General features: G+C 39.6%; 1 protein-coding gene across 9 annotated transcripts in view; it reads left to right on the forward strand.

The window, feature by feature from the left end:
- Positions 1–12,098, forward strand: part of Ssbp2 (single stranded DNA binding protein 2) — a 281,368-nt gene that overhangs the window by 42,075 nt on the left and 227,195 nt on the right. The gene's annotated exons all lie outside the window — the stretch shown is intronic.

The following is a 12,098-nucleotide window of genomic DNA, read 5'->3' on the forward strand; positions in this document are numbered from 1 at the left end:
GAACCAGGTGGAGAGATGGACTGGTCCTAAGATATCACTAAAAGCAAGTATAATGTGGGAAATCTAAATGTTAGGAAACTATGAGGGCTTGGAGGTTTAGGATGGAGTAGCTATTGTCAAGCATTGTGTTCTAGGTTAACTAAATAAACCCAGTCTCTGTGTGGTTCTTTGGTTATACAGCTGCTTAGGATTAACAGCAAGCTTTACTAAAAAAATATCAATAGTAAATATTAATCACGGCTTATAACAGAGGCCCAAGGTTGAAAATGTGTTCCCTATGTCCTGGAACGCAGCAGGTATTCATGGGCTGGAGAGGGCACCATGAAAGCATGTGGCTAGATGCTGGCAACTGAGCACTGGCAGGAATTTAGGAACTTTTTCTGGGGATTAGCTGGATGACCTGAGGTTAGACCTGCTTTTTTCCCTATCCTTGGGGTCTTCTGTCACTTGGGAAACACAGTTGCTGGTGATTTGGTGCTCACAGTTAGGTCTGTGGGTCCTTGTGCAGTCCTGCTGATCAGAGATGGTGTTCAATCGGTGCCACCATCTTGGATCTCCACCCTATCTATCTTTCCAGTCATCCAACACGCATATCTATCTATCTATGCACACACTATCTTGTAAAAAAATTATAATTTCTTAAGAGGGTTCAGTTATATTTTGTGCTCTTTAATCATTTTATGATTTTTTAAAAGATTATTAACTTTTAAAAGCCCCACATATCTTACTAGATTAATATAAATTCCTGAATGATAAAAAGTGTTAAATATGTTTCCTAGATTTTTTTTTTTATTTCTTATGGAACCAAACACAATAATATATGTATAGTACGTTCATTTTTTTCTCTCTCCCTCTCACTATGTCTGTCTCTCATGCACACACACATATTCGCTGATAATTGGCTAGTAGAATTGGTGGGTATATAACTGAATGAATTAATATTTTAAATTTTGTGTATGTATGTATATACGTAGGTAGATAATTATATATATGTATTTAATCTTTTTTGATTAGTGTAAGAGTTTTCCAAGATTTATTCTATAAAATATACACATACACATATAGTCAAATACACCTATAGTCAAATACATTTAGAAATGTGGCGTGTCTATGTAAAAAAAACCCTTAATATATTAGCTCATTAAAGATTTTGAAAAAAGAAACTAGTAGTATAGCATTTTCAAATGTACGAAATGCTGTATAAAACTGTGTGTATGTGTGCGTGCCTGTGTTTATATGTGTGAAAACATATATATACATACATATATATATTATATGCTTCTCATTTGATAAGTGGTAGAACTAATCTCATGATACAGCAAGAAACAGAAGCATTTGAAGCTGCTTTCATGATCCATTATAGAGTTGCAGTACATTTATATTTTAACTAAAGGCCAAGTTGCCTCCTTGATTACCTGGGTACCACTAGTATAATGCTGTTGTGGACAACTGTACTCTTCTGTTTTCCTTGTGTCTCATCCTAGCTTTGTGCTGGCTTGTGTACTCCCTTACTGTTCCTGCCCAGTTTCTCCAGCCTCTACTTCTTTGTTTTCATCCTTAAGGAACTAAAGTAGCTAGAAAGCTTAATACTCAGCATTCATTCACTGTAGACATTAAATTGGTCAGTTTTGTGTGATGTATTTATTATACAAGGAAATGTAATGTTATTCGGCATCAAATTCTGCATCTTGAATTACAAAGAAAACATTTAAAATCCAGTAGAAAGGAGTTGGTTCTGTTTGGCTAATAGAAAAACAAACTGTTTAACCACCAACTGAAAGAGAAATTGAATTTAAACAGTTGCATTTAAAACAGTTAGTTTTCCATCCCCGACCTCAAGCTGTACTACAGAGCAATAGTAAATAAAAACTGCATGGTATTGGCATAGAAACAGAAAAGAGGATCAACTGAACTGAATAGAAGACCCAGAAATAAACCCAAACACCTATGAATACTTGATTTTTGACAAAGAAGCCAAAACCATTCAATGGAAAAAAGACAGCATCTTCAGCAAATGGTGCTGTTCCAACTGGATGTCTACATGCAGAAAAATGAAAATAGATGCATATTTATCACCCTGCACAAAACTAAAGTCCAAGTGGATCAAAGACCTCAACATAAAACCAGATACTCTAAATCGGTTAGAAGAAAAAGTGGGGAAGAGCCTAGAACTCACTGGCACAGGAGACAACTTCCTGAACAAAACACCAACAGCACAGGCTCTAAGAGCAACAATCAATAAATGGAACCTCATGAAACTGAAAAGCTTCTGTAAAGCAAAAGACACTGTCGTCAGAACAAAATGACAGCCTATAGACTGGGAAAGGATCTTCACCAACCCTATATCTGACAGAGGGCTGATATCCAGAATATATAAAAAACTAAAGAAATTAAACAGCAACAAATCAAGCAATCCAATTAAAAAATGGGGTATGGAGCAAAACAGAGAATTCTCCGTAGAAGAATATAGAATGGCAGAGAAACACTTAAAGAGATGCTCAACATCCTTAGCCATCAGAGAGATGCAAATCAAAAGGACCCTGAGATTTCACTTTACACCCAGCAGAATGGCAAAGGTTAAAAACTCCAGTGACAACACATGCTGGAGAGTTTATGGAGAAAGGGGAACCCTCCTCCCCTACTGGCAGGAATGTAAACTGGTACAACCAGTCTGGAAATCAATCTGGCGCTTTCTCAGACAGTTAGGAATAGAGCTTCTTCAAGATCCAGCTATACCACTCCTAGGCATATATCCAAAAGATGCTCAAGTACACAACAAGGACATTTGTTCAACCATGTTTGTAGCAGCTTTATTTGTAATAGCCAGAACCTGGAAATAACCCAGATGTCTCTCAACGTAGGAATGGATACAGAAATTGTGGTACATCTACACAATGGAATACTACTCAGCAATTAAAAACAAAGAAATCATGAAATGTGCAGCCAAATGGTGGGATCTAGAAAAGATCATCCTGAGTGAGGTATCCCAGGAGCAGAAAGACACACATGGCATAGACTCACTTATACATGGATATTAGACATATAATATAGGATAAACATATTAAAATCTGTACACCCAAAGAAGCTAAGCAAAAAGGAGGATCCTGGGTAAGATGATCAATCCTCACTTAGAAAGACAAATGGAATGGACAGGGGAAGTAGGAGAAAGCAAGTAACAGGACAGGAGCCTACCACAGAGGGCCTCTGAAAGACTCTACCTAGCAGTGTATCAAAGCAGACACTAACACTCATAACCAAACCTTTGGCAGAGTGCAGGGAATCATATGAAAGAAGGGAGAGTTAATATGACGTGGAGAAGACAGGAGCTCCACAAGGACCAAATATATCTGGGCACAAGGGTCTTTTCTGAGACTGTTTCTCCAACCAAGGACCATGTATGGATGTAACCTAGAACCTTTGCTCGGATGTAGCCCATGGTAGCTCAGTAACCAAGTGGGTTTTCTAGTAAGGGGAACAGGGACTATTTCTGACATGAACTCAATGGCAGGCTCTTTGACCTCCCTCCACCCCAAGGGAGGAGCAGCTCTGCTAGGCCACAGAGGAGGACTTTGCAGCCAGCCCTGAAGATACCTGGTAAACCAGGGTCAGATGAAAGGGGAGGAGGTCCTTCCCAATCAGTGGACTTGTAAAGGGACAGAGAGGTTGATGAGGGAGGGACGGTGGGGTTGGAAGTGAATGAGGGAGCGGGATACAGTTGGGATACAGAGTTAATAAAATGTAAGTAATAAAAAAAAATAAAATAGTTGGTTTTACCTTTTCTCTCTGGAAGAGACTATTGCATTTCCCCTTGGGCCTTCCTTGATTACATGCCATGTTGGCTGGTCTTCCAGAGTCACCATACAACAACTAAATTTTTTGTGTGTTTGATGGCTATTAAGATTATTACTCAAGGTGCTTGAGGGTTTTCTTGGTTGCTGGTGCTACAACTACTAAAATTATTTTTGTAAAACTGTGTTTGTTTCACAGTTTCTCTCTTAACCTGGCTATCACATAAATAATTGAGACTTTTACGTTTGTTTAATAATAAGCTTCACAACACAATAACTGACCTGTTATTACTCTATTCTTAGCCCTTTAAGCTAATCTGGTTTCCCCTCAGCATGCATCCCAGGTGTGCTTGCACTTTGTAGCTTTTCTGCTCCAGGTTGGACCTTTCCTGTGGCTGAATTCCCTTCTTCCCTGGCTGGCAGGAAGTCCATCCCTATTCTCTCAGCAATTGGCTGTAAGCTGCTTTATTGGCCTACTGGGGACAATTGGGGAACTTTGAGACAGAAGATTATCAGAACAAGGATAACAACCAGATTTGGGAGATACAAAAATCAGCATTTGAATTACACAATAACCTTATGTCTACATACATCAATGTTTTACCATGGTGCCATTTGTTTGTTTATTTCAACCACTTATTAGTATCTTCAACATAACCAATGTGTTCCAAAAACTCACTTTACCTCTAATTTTAAAATTTCTATTAAGTTATTTAATTAGAAGATATGTCAGCACTGATAGTTTTGTAATGTAATAGGCAAACTGCCTTACCATATAATCCTTAATTAAATATTGAAGTACTTTAACAAGGTTCCCCTCACATAAAGAATACTGAATAAAATATGTACAAAAAAGAATGAAAAAATCCCTATTAAAATGATAAGCATATTTCTTTTTTGAATTTTTAGTAACTAGTGGGGAGAGTGGGCAGTGTCTCCTCTTATCCCAGGTATTGGAGTTTAGGTGTATTAAAGTTCAGCCTCAGTGAGGATTCAAAATTCTTTTACTGCCCACTAGTTCAATATAAGACTTGAATGGCAACTTGGAATAGGTCACAGATCTTAGCTGGCTGAAGGCTATGAAGATACTATGCTACTGTTCAAGGGGACGTAGTGGAAAAGTGGCAAAAATACATTTTGGTTTTAATTCCCATATAATAAAATGACAGAAAGCGGTTATGACCCAGTTTGAGTTGGCATTAATGTTGTCTGACATAGGGACACTGGATTTTGGGATGGAATACTGGCAAAAAACTCATTCTCAGATGTGTGGATGAAAGGGCAATCTGACAGGCGTAAATTCACAACACTAGCACACTGTATCTCTGCAGAGCGTATTGTGCTGGTTTTACGCTTTACTCTTCAGATGCCTGTCTGAGAGCTTCCATTGTGTGGTTTCTCTGGCGGTGTATTTAAACTCATGTATAAACAGGACTGAGCACTAGCAAGACTATGTCAGTAGTTTTGTTCCTCTTCTAAATAATGGAAAATCTTTTTGTTATTAAAAATTAATGGTATTGATAGTTTTAGTATGCCTTATTAGTTTCATATAACTTTGTTTCTGAATATCCCAATTAATGGTAGTTAAATTCAAAGTTTAATCTTCTGTGAACAATGTATTTTTTCCCAGAGTTTCTATTAATTGGTGTGCAAATTATTTCCCTAAAATATTTTTGAGATCAGCTAGGTTGATGGGAGGAGATTACCTTCAGCCTGTCTGTGTAGCCCAGGCTGGCCTTGAACTCATGACTTTCCTACCTTAGTGCTAGGATGATAGGCATATGCCACCATGCTCGGTTGATGGGCTTGTTTTGGTATCATCAAGGTAAAGGCCTTAGGAAATAGCAAAGAATCTATAGGTTTAACTTAATTTGAGATACAAAGTACAATGACTCTAGAATTAGACTGAACTTTCGTGTTGTTTGTTTTTATGTAGAACCCTCTTCCTTAACTTTTTTAATGGGAAATAGTTTCTCTAAATGTATTTCTTTGGCTTTCTTTTTTTGTCCAGCTTCATGTACTGGCTGGGTAGATTGATGGCGGGTAGAGAGGCGTGAACTCTGGAACCCTGGACTTGGACATACTAGGCTTTAGCAGGCTTCATGTTGGGCTGATTTTTTTTCTTTTATTATACATGGAATGTACTGCCTGTGCCATCATAAAGGAGCAGCTGGAGGTCAGGCTGGATTGGCTCTGGTCAGGCTCATTATGTACAACCACTGTTTTGTGCTACATTAGATCACTGAAGGCTTTCGTAACTTGTGAGAGTACATTTAGGCTTCTTCCGTTCTGCTCAAGCCACTTTCATAATGTGGTCAGGCTTACCGACTTGTTACTATGTCCAGAATATCCACCATAATATAATCATTCATTTAGCCACAATGTGCCAGATACTCTGATCTATAGTTCTCCCAACCCCAAAGGCTTGCTAGTAGGCACTTCAGTTTCACAGATAAGAAGTAGTTGCCGGGTTGGAGAGATGGCTCAGAGGTTAAGAGTACTGCCTGCTCTTCCAGAGGTCCTGAGTTCAATTCCCAGCAACCACATGGTGGCTCACAACCATCTATAATAAGATCCAGTGTCTTCTTCTGGCGTGCAAGTGTATATGCAGATAGAACATTGTATACATAATAAATAAAATATGTATTTAAAAAAAAAGTAGTTGCCATGCACTCTGAATCTATAAGTGTATGTGTACCTTGTTACAGTTCCTTCTTGACTTGATAGGCCAGGGTCAGATGGAAGGGGAGGAGGTCCTCCCCTATTAGTGGAGTTGGAAAGGGTCAGGGAGAAGATGAGGGACGAGGGTGGGATGGGGAGGGAATGAGGGAGGGAGCTACAGCTGGGATACAAAGTAAGTAACCTGTGATTAATATAAAAAATAAATAAATTAAAAAAACAATTCTTTCTGTGGAATCATCTGTAATTCATTAAAAATATAAATTTAAAGACCTTTTCCCAGTTTTATATTTTAAAAAGCATTTAAAATATTTTATTCGTTTTTTTTGCAAATTTCATACAATGTATTTTGATCATATTCATCCCCTCCCCCAACTCTTACATCTCCCTTCATGTTCATTAAATCTCTGTCCCCCTTCCCCCTCTGCCTGCCCTGTTGCTCTCTCCCTCTCTTGGTGTCTCTGAACAGTGTTGAGTCCAGCAGTGTTGTTTGAGTACTTCCAGGTCTGCCCTGACTCGTAGCTCTTCAAAAAGCTGTCAGTGTTCATTATCCCTCCCCACATCCTTCCTCTACCCTGCCCTCCTATCTCTTACTCTATTAATGCTTCATGTTCCATTTCCCCTTTTCCTCCTATAAATTCTATTTCCTCTTTTTTGAAAGATTTCCTCCTTTCTCTTGGCTCTTTCATAGTTACCGAGCCTCTGTGAAGCACACACATCCACATATGGCAGAAACCAGTGGAGTTCTGTCTTTATGGATCTAGGTCCCCTCACTCAGGAAGACTGTTTGCAGTTCTGACCATTTGCCTGCAAATATCATAGTTATATTTTCTAACTGCAAGAGTAGTCAGTGCACTTAACTGATGGTCCATCTTTCCAGCCCCCAGTCAGTTTTTTCTTAATAGTTTGAATTATAAGTGAGTATATACCCTGTTTTTCTTTCTGCTCCTGGGATACCTCACTCAGGATGATCTTTTCTAGATCCCACCATTTGCCCGCAATTTTCATGATGTCCTTGTTTTTAATTGCTGAGTAGTATTCCATTGTGTAAATATACCACAATTTCTGAATCTATTCCTCCATTGATGGACATCTGGGCTGTTTCCAGGTTCTGGCTATTACAAATAAAGCTGCTACAAACATGGTTGAACAAATGTCCTTGTTGTGTACTTGAGCATCTTTTGGATATATGCCTAGGAGTGGCATAGCTGGATCTTGAGGAAGCACTGTTCCCAACTGTCTGAGAAAGCACCAGATTGATTTCCAGAGTGGTTGTACAAGTTTACATAACCACCAGCAATGGAGCAGGGTTCTCCTTTCTCCACATCCTTTCCAGCATGTGTTGTCACTTGAGTTTTTGATCTTAGGCATTTTGATGGGTGTAAGGTGAAATCTCAGGGTCCTATAAGATAGGATAAACATACTAAAATAAACAAGATAAACAAGAATGAGGTTCCAGGGTAAGATGATCAATCCTAACTTAGAAAGACAAATGGGATGGACATTGGAAGTAGGAGAAAACAAGAAACAGGACAGGAGCCTACCATAGAGAGCCTCTAAAGACTCTACCTAGCAGTGTATCAGAGCAGATGCTGAGACTCATAACCAAACCTTGGTTAGAGTACAGGGAATCATATGAAAGAAGGGGGAGTTAGTAAGACCTGGAGAGGATGGGACCGCCAAAAGGACCAAATATACCTGGGCACGGGGGTCTTTCATGAGACTGTTTCTCCAACCAAGGACCATGCATGGATATAACCTAGAACCCCTGCTCAGATGTAGCCATGGCAGCTCAGCATCCAAACGTGTACCCTAGTAAGGGGAACAGGGACTGTCTCTGACATGAACTCAGTGGCTAGCTCTTTGACCTCCCTCCGCCCCCTGAGGGAGGAGCAGCCTTGCTAGGCCACAGAGGAGGACAGTGCAGCCAGTCCTGATGAGACCTGATAGACTAGGGTCAGATGGAAGGAGAGGAGGACCTCCCCTATCAGTGGACTTAGGGAGGAGATGAAGGAGGTAGGGTGGGATTGGGAGGGAATGAGGGAGGGGCAACAGCTGGGATATAAAGTAAATAACCTGTAATTAATATAAAAATAAAAATTATATAGAAAAATAAAACTAAAGCTCACATCCATAAAAGTAAATTCATCAAAATGAAGTAAAAATGACTGTTCTTTCCATTGAATAAAAAGTAAAAAGAAAAAAAATTAAATTGGGATAATAATAGACAGTGATGAAAGAAAAACACCATTTATTTCTAATCTTTTGAAAGTCTACTTGGTCCTATTTTACTCATTTACTTTTTCTACCTTTTAAACTCACACATTAAATTAGTTACTGGATTAATAATTTTGGCTTCCTGTTTTGTGTGTATTTTGATTAAGAAGTGACCCAGTTCAGAGAGAGGTCCTTTCTCAGCTGAAGAATTAACCTGTTTTTACACATCTTCCACTGCTTTTCAGCCCTGTGAGTTGTCACAGGGTAAAGATTGCTGAGCATGTAGAGGGTGTGGTGCTGTAAACATCCTTCTCCAGGGCAGAAGTAGTAGGGAGCGTTGGCTGATCTGGGAGGTCCTGGCAAGTTTTAGATTTTCTTTAAAAAAGCTTCTGTTTGTCTGTCTGTCTATCTATGAATTGAAGAATGGCTATCCAAGGTTACTTGATTTTTGCAAGAATAACCCCTCTATCTTCCATTTTAGTCAGTAATTGTTTATTTGAACTGTTGGCACTGATTTTCCTGTTTTGATCTCTATTCTTCTCAAACTATTATGTCGTCATGATAAGGTCTTCATAGTTGAGGCTAGGTGTTATGCTAGTTTAACTGGCTAAACTGACATGCACTGGTATCCATAGCTCCAAAGCTTAGTAACGCGTACTTGCTATGCTTGGTGGTAGACTTTTATATGACATGCTACTGCTCCTTTGTTTTATTTTCAAGCTGTTCCTGGCAGAGTAAGATTATATAGATTTGTTGGTCTCTGTTTTGAAGAATTAACTCTGTCTTTTACATAAGCTGTGCTGTGGGGTTTAGCAAGTGCACGGACAGTTTGCATGAATGCCTCTTGTTGTGTTAGCTAGTTTTTGTCAGCCTGGCACAAAGTGGAATCACCTTGGACAGGGGAACCCTCAGCTGACGAATTGTCTCCCTCTGCTTGGTTTACCAACATGTCTGTGAGGATGTTTTCTTGATAAATGATTGGTAAGAGAAGGTTCCGCCCTGGGTGGTGGTCCTGGACTGTTTAAGAAAGAAAGCTGAGCATTGTGCAGAACAAGCCATTTAGCAGTTGTGGAGTGCCTGCCCTGAGCTCTTTCAGTGGAGGACTGTAATATGTATTCCAAATACCTATCCCCAGTTGTCTTGGTCAGAGTTTTATCACAGCAGCTGAAAGAGAAGTAAAAGTTCCTTCTCACTTTCATTGTTGCCATAGAGCTCTTCCTATTGATAAAAGCATTGTTAAACAGAGGGTAATTTTGGTATTCTTTTTTAACATCTCATAGCTGAGTTGAACCATTGTTTTTAAAATGGTATAAATTAAGAAATTTAGAAATAGGTGAAATATCCATGTTAAAAACTTTTTAGGTGCTTATGGTATATTGCAGATTGCGTTACACCATCAATTTTGTTGCTTACATATAATATGAAAGATTAAGCATCTTGCCACAAATCTTACCTTATTAGCTGTAATCCGATTTCATGTTGGGGCTTTATTAATAGGTTAAGATTGCTTTTTTGTTGTTCATTCATATTCTATCGGTGATTGTCTGAGTAGCTTTTTAATTTTTATTCATTATAGTTTATTCACTTTGCATCCCCCCCGTATCTCCCTCCCTCCTCCCCTCCTAATCCCACCCTCCCTCTTCCCCACCCATGTCCCTCTCCCAGTCCACTGAAAAGGGAGGTCCTCCTTTCGTTCCCTCTGATTCTCATCTATGAGGTCTCATCAGGATGGGCTGCGTTGTCTTCTTCTGTAGCCTGGCAAGGCTGCTCTCCCCTCAGGGGGAGGTGGCCAATCAGTTCATGTCAGAGACAGTCCCTGTCCCCATTACTATGGAGGCTACTTGGATACTGAACTGCCATAGGCTACCTCAGTACAGGGGTTCCAGGCCATCTCCATGAGTGGTCCTTGGCTGGAGTATCAGTCTCAGAAAAGACCCTGTGCCCAGACTTTTTGGTTCTATTGCTGTCCTTGTGGAGCTCCTGTCCTCTCCAGGTCTTACAATCTCCCACTTCTTTCGTAAGATTCCCTGCACTCTGCCCAAAGTTTGGCTATAAGTCTCAACATCTGCTCTGATACCCTGCAGGGTAGAGCCTTTCAGAGGTCCTCTGTGGTAGGCTTCTGTCCTGTTCCCTGTTTTCTCTTTCTTCTTCTGACGTCCATCCTTTTTGCCTTTCTGAATGGGGATTGAACATCTTAGGCAGAGTCCTCCTTCCTGATTAGCTTCCTTAGGTGTACAGATTTTAGTATGTTTATCCTATATTATATGTGTAGTATCCACTTATGAGTAAGTATATACCCTGTGTGTCTTTCTGCTTCTGGGATACCTCACTCAGGATGAACTTTTCCAGTTCCTGCCATTTACCTGCAAATTTCATGATTTCCTTGTTTTTAATTGCTGAATAATATTCCATTGTGTAGATGTACCACAATTTCTGTATCCATCCTCATCTGAGAGACATCTGGGTTGTTTCCAGGTTCTGGTTGTTACAAATAAAGCTGCTACAAACATGGTTGAGCAAATGTCCTTTTTATGTACTTGAGCCTCTTTTGGATATATGCCTAAGAGTGATATAGCTGGATCTTGAGCAAGTACTATTCCTAGTTGTCTGAGGAAGCGCCAGATTGATTTCCAGAGTGGTTGTACAAGTGGTTGTACATTCCCACCAGCAATGGAGCAGGGTTCTCCTTTCTCCACAACCTCTCCAGCATGTGTTGTCACTTGAGTTATTCATCTAAGTGATTCTGGTGGGTGTAAGGTGAAATCTCAGGGTCATTTTGATTTGCATTTCCCTGATGACTAAGGACGTAGAACATTTCTTTACCTGTTTCTCTGCCATTTGATATTCCTCTATTGAGAATTCTCTGTTTAGCACCCATTTTTTAATTGGATTACTTGATTTGTTGGAGTTTAACTTCTTGAGTTCTTTATATATTCTGGATATCAGCCCTCTGTCAGATGTAGGGTTGGTGAAGATCCTTTTCCAGTCTGTAGGCTGTCATTTTGTTCTGACGAGAGTGTCCTTTGCTTTACAGAAGCTTTTCAGTTTCATGAGGTTCCATTTATTGATTGTTGCTCTTAGAGCCCGTGCTGTTGGTGTTCTGTTCAGGAAGTTGTTTCCTGTGTCAGTGAGTTCAAGGCTCTTCCCCACTTTTTCTTCTAACAGGTGTGTATGGTTTTATGTTGAGGTCTTTGGTCCACTTGAACTTTAGTTTTGTGCAGGGTGATAAGAATGGATCTGTTTTCATTTTTCTGCATGTAGACATCCAGTTAGACCAGCACCATTTGTTGAAGATGCTGTCTTTTTCTGTTGTATGGTTTTGGTATCTTTGTCAAAGATCAGGTGTCCATAAGTGTGTGGGTTTATTTCTGGATCTTCTCTTTTATTTCATTGATCCACCATTCTGTTGCTTTT

This window comes from Meriones unguiculatus, chromosome 2, assembly GCF_030254825.1.
Source record: "Meriones unguiculatus strain TT.TT164.6M chromosome 2, Bangor_MerUng_6.1, whole genome shotgun sequence".
NCBI lineage: Eukaryota > Metazoa > Chordata > Mammalia > Rodentia > Muridae > Meriones > Meriones unguiculatus.